This window comes from Triturus cristatus, chromosome 4_1, assembly GCF_964204655.1.
Source record: "Triturus cristatus chromosome 4_1, aTriCri1.1, whole genome shotgun sequence".
In the NCBI taxonomy this organism is placed as follows: domain Eukaryota; kingdom Metazoa; phylum Chordata; class Amphibia; order Caudata; family Salamandridae; genus Triturus; species Triturus cristatus.
In genome coordinates, this window is record NC_140585.1 from 405,819,952 (window position 1) to 405,835,838 (window position 15,887).

Here is a 15,887-nt window from a genome sequence, read left to right on the forward strand (position 1 = left end):
ATATTCTCCCGCCATGTTTGCATTCTGCTTCTTTGCCTGGTGAGAATAAAAACTACTAGGTTATTCTGCACCATCCCTTAAACTCCACCCAATCATAGTGATTTTTCAATCTTTGCTCACATACAGAGTATTTAGGTAAGGTAGCCTGCTAAGTGATAGCCTTCCTTAGGTTTTCTATTTCCGAACGGGGTTTGGATTATTCGTTGGTAGCACTGCAGACAAAGACAAAACGTTTTCAGATCACAGCTAGAGATATTTGTGTGGTTTTTATTTTTTCTCCTGTTTCTTTTTTTGGTGCAGAAAGCTTGTCTGTTCATCTCATCGGGTGCAGGTTGCTGGGTGGTAGATGGGCGGCTTGAGTGGAGGCAGCCTAAGCAAAAGACTGAATGGCTGAACAGAAGTTAACGCATTTGCACAAACCATGTTTATGGTCATAATGATAGGCCCCAAAGGGAGATGGTGGCACTGGGTTTGAGGGTCATGAAACCAGATATTGTGTGCATACAGGAACCCACATCCCTTGGAATAAACGGTGGCTTTATAAGTATCTGGGTTTCACACTCTTGGGCTCCACACAACCGGGATTTACAACTTACAGGGGTGTGTATTCTCGCTAATAAATCTAGGTGCCCTGTTCGCCTCAGCACTACTGATAAACTTGGCCGATGGGCTATTTTCGAATGGCGTGCGGGCAATTGCCGCTTTACGCTGTGCTTTGTTTATGTCTCCAACGTGAATGAAACTGCAATTTTTGATTATGATTATGGCCAACCCCTGTCTGTATGGATAATGAAATCTGCATACAGAATGATTTAAAGAATCATCAATCAATAACTCAATCTTATACAGGTAGGAAGCTGTTAGTATTTAAAGCAATACAGCGTATGATCAAAGACCCAGGCTTTATGTTTTGCTCTCTTCCGCATAGCAAACTTGCTCAATTAGATTATTCATTTCGCATCCACCATACTGGCTGGCCAAGCTACAATAGAGAGGTAACCTCTCAGACCATAGCCCACTGGTATATCAAATTACAATAATGGGTGTTACCAAACCACAGGGGAATTGGACCTTCGACAAGAAACTCTTGCTCAATGTAACCTATTTGGATCATATGTGTAGTGCTACGAGTATGTCGAGAACACCAAAAGATTACTAGCAGTATAGATTTGACAAAAAGAGGCAGAAAAAGGGATAGAGGCTATAAATAGATATGGAAGGGCAGAAATTTGACTCCACAGTGGATATTATCGGGGTCTTTAAAGATTTTTATGAAAATCTGTACATGGAAGATATAGATCTCCCTCTAGATGGGTATAAGGATCTACTGGGGGCATTAGATAGAGCTAGATTAAAGGAGGAAGAACAGGCCTCTCTGGATGAACCAATATCTTTAGCGGAGGTATCCAAGGCAATTAACTCTTTAGCCTCCGGGATAACCACGGGTCCAGATAATCTGCCTCTGGAGTTTTTTAAGGCCTTTTTAGTGAACTCCGACAAGATGTGCCCCTGTTTTTTTTTTCTAAAGGCACAGGGAAACAACTAATCTATTCTGCAAAAAGGTAAATCACCCCTACACCTGGCCGATCTCTTTAATAAATTGTGATGCTAATATTTATGCCAAAATCCTTGCAAATCGGTTGGGTAAAGTTATCTCTGCTTTAGTATCTCCTCAACAACATGGTTTAATCCTGGAGTATGGGACTGTGGATCATGTTAGCAGGGTGACTACTCTGTTTGACGTAGCCGAGGCCATGGGGCACCAATTGGCATAGTTTTATTGGATGCTGAGTAGGCCTTTGATCGAGTATCATGGGGGTGTTTCTGGGCACTTTTAAGACATAAAGACTTTGGCAAGGGATTTATTAAAGCATTGTATCAAGCACCCAGGGCCACATCGCGAATAACGGGGATGGGATCGGACAGGATATCAATTTCAAGCTAAACAGGGCAGGGTTATCCATATCCCTGAACCCCCCCCTCCCCACCCCCCAGTTGTTCTCTTTGTACATTGACCCCTTTATAGCAAGATTGTAGAACAATATACATATCAGGCCGGTTGTGGTGAACCGAGTGGAATATAAAGTCCTGGCCCATGCAGACGACATTGCAGCGGTTACAGCTGACCGTTTAGGGGTCCTTTCTGCAATTTGAAAATGAAACTAAGCAATTTGGGGAGTTTTCTGGGTATCGACTGAATGAGGGTAAGACCCAAGTTGTCTGCACTAAGGGAACTGTATGTAAAGATCAGTTGGTAGTTACAAATGCAGTATATTTAGTGGTTAGAGTAACAATTAGTAGAATTGAATCTGGAACCACTGTTATATAACCTAAAGCAAGAACTTGGTAGGATTAATCATTTACATCTTTTGTCGGTTGGGAGATGCAATGTACTAAAAATGACAATTTTTGCCAAAGGTGCTGTATATTTTTAGGGCCGTCTTTGGAAATGAACAAATCTTGGTTGACTAAGCTGGAAAGCGCATGTTTTAGCTTTTTGTAGGAATGTAAGATGCAGAGAAGAGCCGCTAAGTATATGGTTTTCCCCACGATGCGCGATAATTTGACTGTTCCTAATTTCGTGCTGTACTGTTGGTTCTGCATGCTACAACCATATGGTGATCTTAATCATGAGAGGAATGTATGGATTAAATTTGGCAGAAACCCTGACGATTATTGAGTTCATTTTGGGGAATGAAGCCATGGGCTGTCTCCTAAAGAAGGTGGAACCGAACTATTATAAGAAAAACAAATGTAAGATTCTAAGGTCTGCATATAGGGTATGGTGGCAAATAAAGTGTAGACTAGGCATCAGTAAGCTCAACTATTATATATCTTTGACAGGCTCAACAGTACTCCCATCGGTGTTTCATTATATAATTCTTAGTAGATGAGTACAAAAGGGAATTGCTGTTTTGGGTGATCTATATGGGGAAGGACAATTTCATTCATTTGGTGAGCTACAGGGAATCTATGGTTTGACGAAGGGTGATTTTTTTTTCTTTTTGTTTTTGTTTAAATATCTCCAGATTTAGGATTTGATTAACTAGGGAAAAAAGGGATCACCTTCAATGGATACGATCCCTTTAGTAGAGGCTGTAAATTGGAATCTATAATCTAATGATAAAAGGCCTACCTGACGATTTGAAAGCCCAAAATACTATATTGGCAGTAAAGTGCTGTTGGCGGAGGGATTAAAAAGCCATCATTTTCAAACCATATTTGACCTACATTACGCTCTGCCTAAACTGGCTAGATGCGGTGGTAGATCTAGTGGCAACTACCACGGTTGTGGGGTGGAACAGGCTGAAATTGTCCGCATATTATTTTCATGCCCTAAATTAGATTCTTTCATGCAGGATATGTGTACCTTAATTGGATCAATTATTGGCGAGCAGGTCCAGATTGCCCATGTATTGATGATAGTGGGGTGACAGCTGGCTCTGGGAGCAACAGTGCTTTAAGGAAGGAGGCATATCTTTTATTTATTGCTATGGCAGTGGCACAGCTATGCTTTGCATCAGACTGGCTAAGCCCAGAGCCCCCAACTTTCTTAGAGTGGAGGTCAAGGTTTTTAGCTATTTACAACATGTAAATTATTTGTATAATTGGAAGGGGTGCAAGAAACAGTTGCGGGTGCTAGGATTTGGTCACCTGTAACAAAATGGATTGAAGGCATGAATGTGCAGTGATGAAACCAAGGGGGAGAGGTTCTGAGTTAGCTCCCTGGCTGATAGATCCTGGTTTTTGGGCTGACTAGGATTGCATCAGCCTGTTTTGATATGCAGATTTTTATCTCTCCTGCCATTTTTGACATGCATTTTATTACCATGTAGCGGTATGACTGTAAAATATGCACTTGTACTCTATATATATATATATATATATATAAATATATATATATATATTGGAATCCTCTGATCTGGGCTGCTCCCTTTCGTGTATTGATCTGATTTGTGACACTGTATTGATGCACTGTATCGGATCAAGCACTTATACTTTCTGCTATTTGCACGGAAAATGCGCTGTTTTATACTGGTTCTGGATTAAGTACAAGCACCTTAAGACATGAATAGGGACTGTATTGTAATATTCCTGAAATATCAAATGCTAGCTATTAACTAAGTATGTTTTCATCTTATGTATTTGTACCTTGTCGATGTATCTTTCATTACTAGGATTGACACCTATTATTGTACTAATTCTGAAATGTATTTTATTTCTCTGTCTGCTGTTTACAATGATAAAGGAGAATGTGAAAATCAATAAAAAAAAGTAAATTAAATAAAATGTTCTCTATTTCCTACTGGGAATACAGATTTTGTTGGAAAACCCAAAACTTCCTAGTTTGACTCGATTTTTTTTCACGCATTTGGCAGTGAATGTCTCTCTATGGCCCGAGAGTATTCTTTTCCCGCAGGTAGAAAGATATCGGTTGTCTCAACTCGAAGCTCATCTGCAGTGAGTTATTACTCTGTGTCTCCAGTTAGAACACCGAAATATTATCTAATGACATGCTTTTTGCGAGGATCATGTTCTGAATTTGTCGCTTTAGCACACCATCTGGGTTACTTCTTATATTCACATAAAACACACACACACATTTACTCCAAATAGAGTGTGAGTAAAGATTAATGTATAAAACACCACACACATTTGTGGAACAAAAAGAAAATTATACTTTTTTTTTTTTTTTTTTTGAAGAAACAATGTTTTAAATAACATCTGTAATCCAAATAACTGACTCACTTATCTACCACTCAAATTACTTTTTATAATTCACTATACTAATTCACCACTAATCCTTTATGGGTTCCAGAATAGCGCGCTACTCGCTGAAAAATTAAGTTGACTCGTCGAGGGTAGTAAGCGCTATATAAATGCAATTACAATACACTACAATATAGGTATTGTTTTTATTATAGTATTTGTGCATGCTATTCTTAAGTTTCCGTTTTTAGGTCTCGCCTGGCGAACGCAGCGCGAAGCGCTGCTGTCCGCCATCGAGATCTATTGTTGCTGACTTGCCTCGGAAGTGGGACAGGAGATGGGCACGCGCAGGCTCTTGGCGGATTTGAGTTGGTGTACGCGCTTGCTTGCATGTCCCGTGTTAATTAGGCTCTAGGCAGTAGTTTGCTTGTGAATGCGCTGTAAGACGCGCTAGCGTTTACTGTTGTAGAACAGCACGAGTTTATCTGGCGCCTGGCGCCAGGTATGTTAATTAGCTTCCTGCTTTGTTGTTTGCCGATTGTGGTTCTACAGTTCCAACAGAGGGCATAAGCGGCCGCCTTGTTGGCACCATGTGTGCTTCTATTATTGACAAGCACTGTAGAAATGCATGCTGCTTTAGTGTTCGTTTGCTTGGAAATGTGTTTACGTTTCGATCTTTACTGCTTTATTCATATTTTTGGCGAAGTATAATTTATCGCTAATTTGTGTTTCTAGTGGTGCCATGTGTGCTTCTATTATTGACAAGCACTGTAGAAATGTATGCCGCTTGCGATGTTCGCAGCTTTATTCATATTTATGGCGGGCTTCCATTTATCGCTAATTTGTGTTTTTAGTGTACAGTTTCCCAGGCTTAGAGTCTTCGTCGGAAATTTTTTATTTGAAAGGCTTTTTCAAACTTGCGATCTAGATTCTTAATTTTACCACTTTTGCGTTATATAGATCGCGCTGCATTTCATATCGCTGTTAGATTAGTAACGTGCTCGATATTTTACTGAGTGTCTGATGCAGTGTTACCTGCTGCTTTATGGTGGGAGCGAGGCACATTGTTATAAGAGCCTTTTCTTATAAGGCAAGGCAACATTGCCTATTGCGGGGCGCTCGCTCGTGCTTTTACGATTGTTGTCTTGTGTCGGGCCTCCATTTGTCGCTAATTTGTGTTTTTAGTGTACAATTTGCCGGGCTTACAGTCTTCGTCAGAAAATTTTTATTTGAAAAGCAAATATGCTAAAAACATTTAATTAGTAGGTACATGGTTTTGCCTATGCTGTTATAGAACCAAAGCACATAAAAAAACTGCATGCTGTGTCTTTAGGAATGCGCGCTCAGTAGTTTTTCATTGCGACTACCGCTGTTGTATTATGTGCATGCTGTAGTCTATGCTACGTCAACAAGCATCTGTTACTGTTACAGTATAAATACATTTTCCAAAAAGAGTACGCCAGTTTTAGTAAATATTATAAACAAAATGCATTTCATTTTCCCAGTTTCCCGTATGTGTTTTTTGCTGTCCGCTTTATTTTTATCTTTGGGTTTTCCTGCACATTTCTGACTCTGTGTACGCTGCCTTTTTAGTAGCCACTGATTAAGCGTATATAGGTAAACGCATAAAACTTCCTTTTACTGCTGCCTATACCGAGGGTCCGTTTCACCAGTCCACCTTGCTTTTCCACTACAGACACAAACCACATACAACTATTATTGTGCATCATGCTACAATTCCTATCATGCTGCGAAACTACTACCCCTGCATCCCCCGCTTTACTCGCTATAGGACCGTCTATCTCACTACTAGTTTCGCTTTCATTTGCTATTCTCGCCAGGACGCCTTTGTTAAACTGCATGCCTCAGTACCTCCACATGACCCCTGCCACAACTCCGACCACACTGTCATCCTTGCCCCTTTGCTCTCCCCCACTAACACTACTATCAAACTACGGCCCCTAGCCCCTGCGGTCTATCTCCTTCTCTCTCTGCAATACATATACACCCCAGTGCCACCGCCCTTTCCCCACCATACCTTTCATCCCACTAAAACACCAAACTCCTTCGCTTTATCCCCGCCACAACTGCTGCGTCACACTAACACTACGCACCTCTCTGCTCTACTCCCATTATGCCACATACCGCGTTAGCGATACACGTCTTTTCCCTAGACCTCCGCCATCACTCTTCTAACATACTCAAACATCTAACCACCGAGTTCTACTCCCACAAATCTTTCTAATAATCATGTCAGTGTATACACGTGCTATATTTGTTGAGCGTAGTCTTCTTATACTTCATCTACTGTGCATCATTTACCAAAACCATTTCGCATAGAATGCTATGCAAAGTTGAAAAACATTTCCCACATATCATATTATATGAAATTTTATATTTTGCTACTAATATTTACTGCGGCACAGTTGAAAACCATTTCTTAAAACTTATACCCTGAAAACCACGCTACAGCAGTTTTTACTGTTGCTATTTTAACCATCGCTATTACATTAGCTTAATCGCGCTATTGCAATACGTATTTGAAAATTACGCTACATAACAATAGCAATTAAAACATATAATATAAACTACCTAATAATATATTTAGGTACTTACAGTTAGCAGCATTAAAAAAAAAGCATCGCTAGGGAGCTTCCATGTGCGCATCCGGCTAACATTCAAATCGTTCACGTGTTTGGCGTCCAAAGCAAAACGCTCTCGGCAGCAATGTGCACGAGCACGCCAGCCAAGTACTACCACGTGATATTTTTTTTTTGTCCAGCATACGTTCAGCGGTGGCAAACAGCTTTGAAATAAATGCTTGTTCTTTTAGCAAAAGTAGTCTACAGATAAAGATGCGTTTTAAATGTTTGCTTATAAAATGTTGCTCTTTCGGCGACACACTAAATAGATGCATGTCTAAAGACATATTGTAAACATGTGTAAACGTGTTTAAAAGCCTTCGCTTAAAAAACAAAAAGCGTAAAAGCAAAAACATAAAAAACCATGCAGGGCGTGTCATTTTAGGAAACTATTTATTGCTTCCATGCTTCTTAAAAACACACTTATAAGTCTTTTGCATACATTGCACACGAACAAGCACATTGCCTCGTAGTTATAGACACACACAAACCTGTTGTGCAGTATAATAGGCATTTTGGCAGCAGTTCGTTATAAAGCTATATTGATTACACGGGAATATAAATCTATCCAGATCGATACATTGTTGTACTTTTTTATCTGAAAAATTTCGATTACCAATGTTAAAATACAGTACTTGCCTTAACTGCTACACCAATGCCACATAAAAAATAACTAGCAGAAAAATACCACAAGTGCAAAGTAAGCCATTACAAACCTATTTTGCAGTTTCTTTAACACACATTAAAAAAGTTGAAACTATTATACTTGCATTCTTATTTGCAATACCGATAGCTCCAACTTTCATAATGCGAGACCTATTGCATTGCAAATGCTTGTTATTTCAGGCAACAACCCAGTGCTTTTCCACTACCCAGCATGTATAACCTTTAAACTTTGTGGAGCTGTGGAAATGTGCATGTATCATTATACTGTGTTTGACGTTGGATTTGGAAGAGAACAATGAGGGTTTTGACATCTAAATGCGCAGTTGTATAGGAGTTAATAATGTAGCATCTTTTTTAACCGTTGCATTTTTTCCTTCAGTAAGCTAATACATCACCGCTTTCTTGTCGAGGATGAATGCATAATTCATTGCGTCTCTTGTGATAAATAATGGAAGCTCTCTGTCCAGTTGGCGTGGCAGCTTCCATAGTTTAGCAGGTGCCCATGGTGGGGCGCAGGCTTTGTGCTAAAGGGGAACCATTCTAAGTTCTCAGTTCTTGGAGGCACTTTTGCCGTTGAGATATTCTGTTATGTATGTACCAACATGCACTTTCAATATCTTTGTAAATCTGCATTCGTCGTGCTAAAGAGTTCACTTTCGCTATGTATTTTGTTTGCCACGAGCACTAAGACTGCACTGATGATGCCTTCCCTTATTGTTTGTCTTTTTCACGAGACCATGGTGTCGATTTCTCAGCAGCCAATCCTATACCACAGTTAGCCACAGCTGATGTCCATTTTTTACATACAGATTAGTAGGTCGCCATTACCGTAGATCATTGAGAATTTAAGTGGGGCTCTCTCACCCCCTAGTAAGTAAAAAAATAAACTGAATAAGCCGTCCTCCAAGTTTCCAGCGGATCTATCAGTTAATAGTACATTTGTCATAACAAGTTGGTTAACTTCCAATTCCGTATAAAATAGTAAGGCTTTACCGAATTACTTGAAATCCTATACCGTTCTGAATGGAGAATGTATGTGCAGAGCCACATTGCTATTTTTCCTTTAAAAATAAGTCTTACCTTCTCATATGATGGAATTATGTAAGCGTGTACTTAAGTTTAATACTGCACATGGCAGTAATCCCATCCTCCTGTTTCATTTTCTTTCTTGCACGACGGTTACAGTTTTTATCCAGTTTTATGTTTATTTATGCTCTTATATGGTTTTAAGTATAGAGCTTCAAAACATCTGTTTGTAAAGCAACATGGAAATCGGTCAAGACTTTTTTGTACCATTTGTTCTCTGTGCTGTTCTCTAATCTATCAAGTTGAGAATCCCCTGCAGACCATTGCAGGCCATTAACGGGTTCTCCAAATGAATGCTTCTCTTTAAAGGGTTTCGTTGAGAGCCAGCACAGCTGTCACCCAGTGATTGCTGGCCTCGTCCCTTAACTCTGCATTGCATACTGTCTCCTCTCAGTTCTGTTTCCAAAGCCTTCCTGATGCGAAAGAAAGGGTTCAGGTAGATTTTCCCTAGCCCTTGGACTTGTGTTCGGAGCCCATGGGCCTGAACTGAAGGGATGGCGGGCAAGGACCTCTCTAGCCCATCCATGTTTTAAATCAATGGAACAGGTTAGTATCACCTTCTCCAAACGTGCCAGATGCTCCATCCAGTTGATTTTTCTAGGTGGTTTTCCATCACAATCTGTAATGTCAAAGAACATACCTCTGATATAGTTATAAATCATTTTATACACTACGAGTGTAAAACAAGACAAACTATTATTGCGAGTATTAGGAATATAACGAAAAGAAGATACAGTACAGGAACTAATAAAACCTTGCATTGTATTTTCCACATAGAAACTGCCTTTTGAACTGATCTTCCAGAATACCATTCATCAGTTCCATCCTATTTGAGGCAGAAGGCAAACGTGGAGGAAGGATTTCCAAGCAGACCCTATCATGTTCCCCATGAATGGGAAATGAGTCTCAGACGAATGGAAATGGGTTTTGAAACTGGACGCCTTTGTTTCCAAGTAATAATTAAAGATGCCTTTTAAATTCTGTATTTAGCTTGTCACGTTTTCTGCACTTCAAAGACAGAAGACATATGTCAAACTATATCTTCTAACAAATTCTTGCTTAATTTTTTAACATGGGGATTGGTGTTTGCAAACTCCTCTGTTTGCAGTCCGAGAAAGAAATGTAAACGGAATTATGTGCAATCTTGCTGGAGTGTAGATAGTGTGAAAGGAAAGGCTGTAGGATGTCATTTTTTTGTAACACACAAAATGTAAATACCTGTAAACGAGCTGTTAGGAAAGGAAAAATTAAGCACATATGTTTTGTAATGCTGAAGTGTGATGGAAACAAAGATTTTAATATGATCAAAGCAAATCAAAGCACTTTACTTGGTGAAGCACAAATGATAAATATTCACTGAAATAAGATTTCCACACATCGTTTGTGTGCAATATAGCCTTATCAGTAAATTGTATTAGTGGTCTCTCTGTAAATTATAGCGCGCTACCACACAATGCTCTAGGTACATTAAAAATCGACTGCCTCATGTCAATTAAAGCTAAAGCTAGATGGGTCACTAAAGTTTGTTATTCTATCATTTGGGTTGTGGTTCTAAAAATTTTGATATGCACTGCTTTAGCTTTCGCGGGAATAAATGTACTTGTGTTGCATCATTACAAGGATAAAGTTAAACCTTCGTGAAATGAATGTATTGAAGAAGTTCTTTCTTCTCTTGTGTTTTTGCATTCTTAGAACAATTTTTCTGTGCATCAAATTATGTATTTAACACCAAATGAAAATGTTGTGTTAGCTTGTGATATATGTGAATAATGTGATTGCGGCTGTACTTGTAACAATTTTATTATTGCCTTTCAATGTGAAATTTGTGCTATGAATTTGTGTGTTTTCTTTGTCCGTTACGTTATAATATATGGTCTTTTTTTTGGGAAGGAACCAGACTACTTTTCCTGTCAGACTTTTTTACTTGTTGTTTTGAGAGGGCTAGTGGTCCGTTCTGTATTTAGGCCTCTTTACTATTTTTTATTTGATTATTTGCCAGATGTTCTAGGCTTGTTGGAGTTCTTAAAGGGACATGGCTGTTTGCATTATTATGACTTTGATTCTATGCTAATTCCCCTGAATTAATAATGTTTGCTTACTGTAGTGATGCAATTATTTGCATAAATTCTACAAATACTGAGAAGTGTAACAAATTTGTTGTGCAGGTTTTCTTAATAGTCTTGACTGACCGTTAAAGTTCAGGATTCTTCCTTTACTGGCCTTCGTCCCTCTTTATTTATTTAGGGGTAGAGAGTCAACTGTGTTTGGTGGTGGAACACAGGCAGTGGCTAATTGGTGTAACAGTGCAATTTAGGGGGCTAATTAGGGGATTAGACACTCAAGTAAGAGAATCCTTCATGCAGTAAAGCAGCGGTTCAGACATTGGGAGTCTGACGAAGGTAATCTGGCAGTGCAGTTCAGAAGGTTGCATTGGTGAGTATTAATAGGGTAGTATGTCCTGCGTGGCATTAGTTACAATGGGTGTTTTGTTGATTGCTTACATGTTATGTTGTGGTATTCTATTTTGGGTGTTGTGTCACACACGGTATGTGCATATTATGGTCTGTTAATGAGGATGCATTGTTAAATATTGTTGATTTATTTGTGTTCACATGCTGCATTTTATGTGTAGGCATTGGATTTTTTGTAAAAATGCAATTAGGGATAGTGTCTGCAGAAGTTTGATTTCTGTCCCGTTTCCAGGTACACAGAAACAGGCTTTATTGTTTGTTGCCTTTGGTTTATGAACTATTTTGTTTGAAGATATCATTTTGTGATTACATTGCTGTTTGATTTTGTGGTGTAGTGTGAAATTTGTTTGATATTACAGTGGGTGACAATCTAGGTAAATTTAAATGGAACTCACTGACCGAAGTGCAAACTCCCCGCCACTTAGAAGTCTGGCTCAGGAGATGCTCGTAAATTCTTGCATGCATACTTGTTTATGGATTAAAGAGTGGCACAAAGCCACTGCGAATTAGAAAAAGTTGACATTTCCTGACAATTATGCATTTAAATTGAAGAAACGTGCTTACTTGAGATTGTAGATTGTTTGACTCAAAACCGCAACCAATACTTGCACAGTTTGAAGTGGGATGAATTAAATTTCGTAGCCAATACAAAGGCTCAACAGAAAATGTTGAGAGGTCCGGTAGATAAAACTGTACATCATTTAATGGAGCTACATTGGAGATAGCTTTCTTTTCCGGAAAAAGGTGTAGCGTTCTGAATTGTTGGAAACAGTTGGAGCATTTCCTGTAATTGACAATGATCCAGTAAAGGACAAATCAAAACAAATAAAAAATACAAATGAAAGAGTGATTCTGATGAAGGAGATGAATGGATGGATTGTTGACTATGACTACTGTGACATTTTAGAATGTGGTTGATGAATTGAGTTGGGTCTAGAGATTTGGAATTTCCATATTATTAAATTCACGGAAGATTGGGACAGCAGTTAGTCAGGACGGTGCTTCAAAAATACAGAATTTATGAACTTTTACAAAAGATTTTTCAGAGCATAGAAAAGAACCTGAGAAATAATACACAGTAGTGAAAAGAATTGGAACTATATCAAAGGTGTTGTGGGAAGACATGGATGTATTGTTTTCAGTCATAGTACTGAAGGATTTGTGGATTGAATGTAAAGCAGTAGTGAACAGGCTAATAAAGTATGGCATAGGCGTCCACCTCATTATTGCCCTTTATTAGTGGTGATGGAAAAATAAAGCAAGGTTTTGAGAATTAGAAGGGAAAAGTTCCACCAAAACAGGTTAACTAGTCTGACATCATTAGAACAACACAAAATGCAGACGGGTCAGGTAAAGAATATTATGAGAGATTAGTGCAGGCGTGCGTATAATCCAGTTGAATGAAAATCCAGCAAATGAAGACGCATCTGATTTGGTTTCAGCTTTTAGGTTGGGTTTGCATCCAGAGTTATTAATTTAGTCAGTGTTTTCTATAGCACAAACATGACCCATTGGGTATCAGAGCGCTTCACAATTACATGCAGAGTGTGATGTGTGTGTTAAAACCCACAGACTGATTTCTTTCAGCAAGAAGGACAAGTTTTGGTACCCCCAAAGAGGTGATGCGCTATTTCAGGGTTGTCCAGGAGGTGGCGATGGATTTTGAGGTAAACGCAGAGGTTTCAATAACAATCCTATGGGACAGCTGGAACTTGTAACATGAGCTAAAGATGTCCATTGGAAGAAAAATTGTGGCTTTAATGCTAAGCCATATGCTGATGGGCACAAAAAGTATCTCAAATGAACCGTTTGCAACATAATGTGACTCTCATGGTACAAAATGGGAGGAGTAAGTAAGTGGTCCCAGCCCCACCAGCTTCAAATACAGAATACAAGGCAGTTCTGCTGAACTATGCCTATGGCTCTGCCTCTTCCTCTTCCCCCCTCAGATGCAGACTAGAACTACAATTTCCACAGAATTTCTGATTTCACTAAAAAGCGGTTGAACCTCATGTGAGGCAATCACTGATTAGTTTACACAATTTGTGGCTACCCTTGAAGTTCCGCAACTCAGTGACTACGGATGAGAGGGGAGGAAGATTACATGCTTTTTATAGTCCAGGACGTAGACCAGAATGGCCCGTTTGTAGAAAGAGAAGTCAATGGCCATACCGTATTATGTTTGGTTGATAATTGTGCTGCCAGATCCACATTTAGATCCGCTGAGGTTCTTGACTTACCACTCTTGAAAAAGAGGTCAAAGTAGGAAGCATTTCAGATAAACAACTAGTTAATTAGTTAATTAGTGAATATAGTACAGTAAGTCTGGTTGTCACCTATTCTGATAATTACATTTTGCAATTTGTTTACTGTATGGTTTCTACATTAAAAGAAAAGATCCCGATTTTGATGATTTTAAAGATGAAATTACAACATCAACTAAATTATATATTCCCCATTCTCACAGATGAGGATTTACCTCCAGATTTAAGAGACACAGTGAAAAGGGGGAGGGAGGTTGTAACGATTTAACTGGAAAGGATGTTGGGCTTATTAAAACTGCAAAGCCAGTGCAGATGACTTTGAAAAACGATGCTGTATATCCTTACATTCCACAATATAGACCTTCTTGTACAGCTGAGAACGGATTTCACCTATGATTGAAAAGATGGTGTAGCAGGGTATTCTAAAATAAGTTTTGAGAAGCCAATGTAATTCACCTTTAATGGGTTTGAAAACAACTAATGGGAAATTGAGAATAATTCGAGATCTGAGAAAGATTATTGAGCTAGTAGTTCCATGTTGTCCTGCGATACTGAACAAAGCAGTGATTTTTATTTCAGTTTTCAGCAGATGCAGAACGATTCTCAGTGACTGATTCGTGTCACATTTTTCTTCATTCCTCTACACGAGGACAGACAGTATCTTTTTGCGTTCATATTTAAAGTGAAGGTGCTGGTTTAGGAAAGAATCCCACAGGGTATATGGAGAGTCCTACTATCTTCTCCAAAGTGCATAACATATTTGGACTCTTTAAGGTCATTTTGTGAGTCAATTTTAGGTTAATACATTAATGATTTGATAGTTGCTGCAAAAACAAAATGGGGCTGAAAGTTGAACACCATTGCATAATTGAATCATTTGGCTAATAGTGAGCATAAGGTTTCTCCCACAAAGTTACAGTATTGCCAGAAAGAAGTCCTTTATAGGAAGGTGTCCAAAGATTGCCTTTCTGCGATTTTGAGAATGACTCCAGCTCCTACTCGGATAGAAGTAAGGGTGTTTCTAGGAATGGTTGGCTACTGCTCTCAGTAGAATCCCAACATTCGTAGCATGTGTTGGCTGCAGATACACATGCTATGCATACTTCTGCCATCTAGTGTTGGGCCTGGACTCTAAAAGTTGTATTTCTCAAGGAACTTTTATGCTTGGTGTCGTATTTCCTCCTCCTCTAGGCATTGTGCATGTTCAACGGCTCCTTTGTTAGACAGTTGTTTTCCGCCATTGGGCTCGGATGGACTGAATCCGAGCTCTTCCTGTTTCAACACCTATGCGACCTATGGAGGAAAATCAGAGCAACCTACACAATTTGAAATCGAGTATCTATCGACCGACGTAGACACCACTCAAGAGTGTCTGTCTTCGGGTAATGGAGATGAAAAAGTCTATTTCTCAGGTGCCCTCAGTGAGGGGAAAAATATGTTCACTCGGACACTCATCAAGTGTGTAACTTGTGCTTATGACATGAGCACAAGGAAAAAGAGTGGGCAGTCTGTAACTTATTTAAAAACAGAAATACGCTGCAGAATAGAAGAGATCAGCACCTAGCGCACAATATGGAGATGGCGGCCGAGGCGGAGTTCTCCCACGATGAATCGCAGAGCAAGGAGGAGATCAATGCCAATACAGCAACACAATGTAGGGGAGTATTCGCGAGCCCCCACTATGTTGCTCCTGGAGAGTCCAGCGAGGGTGATGGGACCCTAATCCACATCGAGGACCCCACACCGAAGGCTATGGTTTCTTTGTACAGACCGTAAATAAAATTGACGCGAAGAACCGTGAGTTTCATCGACCCACCACATGCTAAGCAAATCTTGCACACACCTCTCCCTCTGCGCCATGCCGCAGCCCTCGGACTCTAGTGACTCTGCAAGCACGCCTCGGATCCGAGAAGGGACGAGAATGTTCTCGATCCCAATCTGGTGACACTTCTGAAAAACAGGGATGGCATCAACACAACACCGGCACCAAAGCATAAATTGGCCTCAAAGAATGTTTCGGCAGTGACAAAAAACAAACGGGCTTCCAC

General features: G+C 39.6%; 1 protein-coding gene across 6 annotated transcripts in view; it reads left to right on the plus strand.

The window, feature by feature from the left end:
* The window catches only part of RAB3IP (RAB3A interacting protein), a 607,212-nt gene that overhangs the window by 320,312 nt on the left and 271,013 nt on the right, over nt 1-15,887 (plus strand). For 2 of the 6 annotated variants that reach the window (XM_085652508.1, XM_085652509.1), the window contains one exon: nt 9,882-10,057. The exons of the other annotated variants lie outside the window; for them this stretch is intronic. The gene's annotated coding sequence lies outside the window, so the exon portion shown is untranslated. The remainder of the gene's footprint in view (nt 1-9,881; nt 10,058-15,887) is intronic. 6 annotated transcript variants of the gene reach the window in all.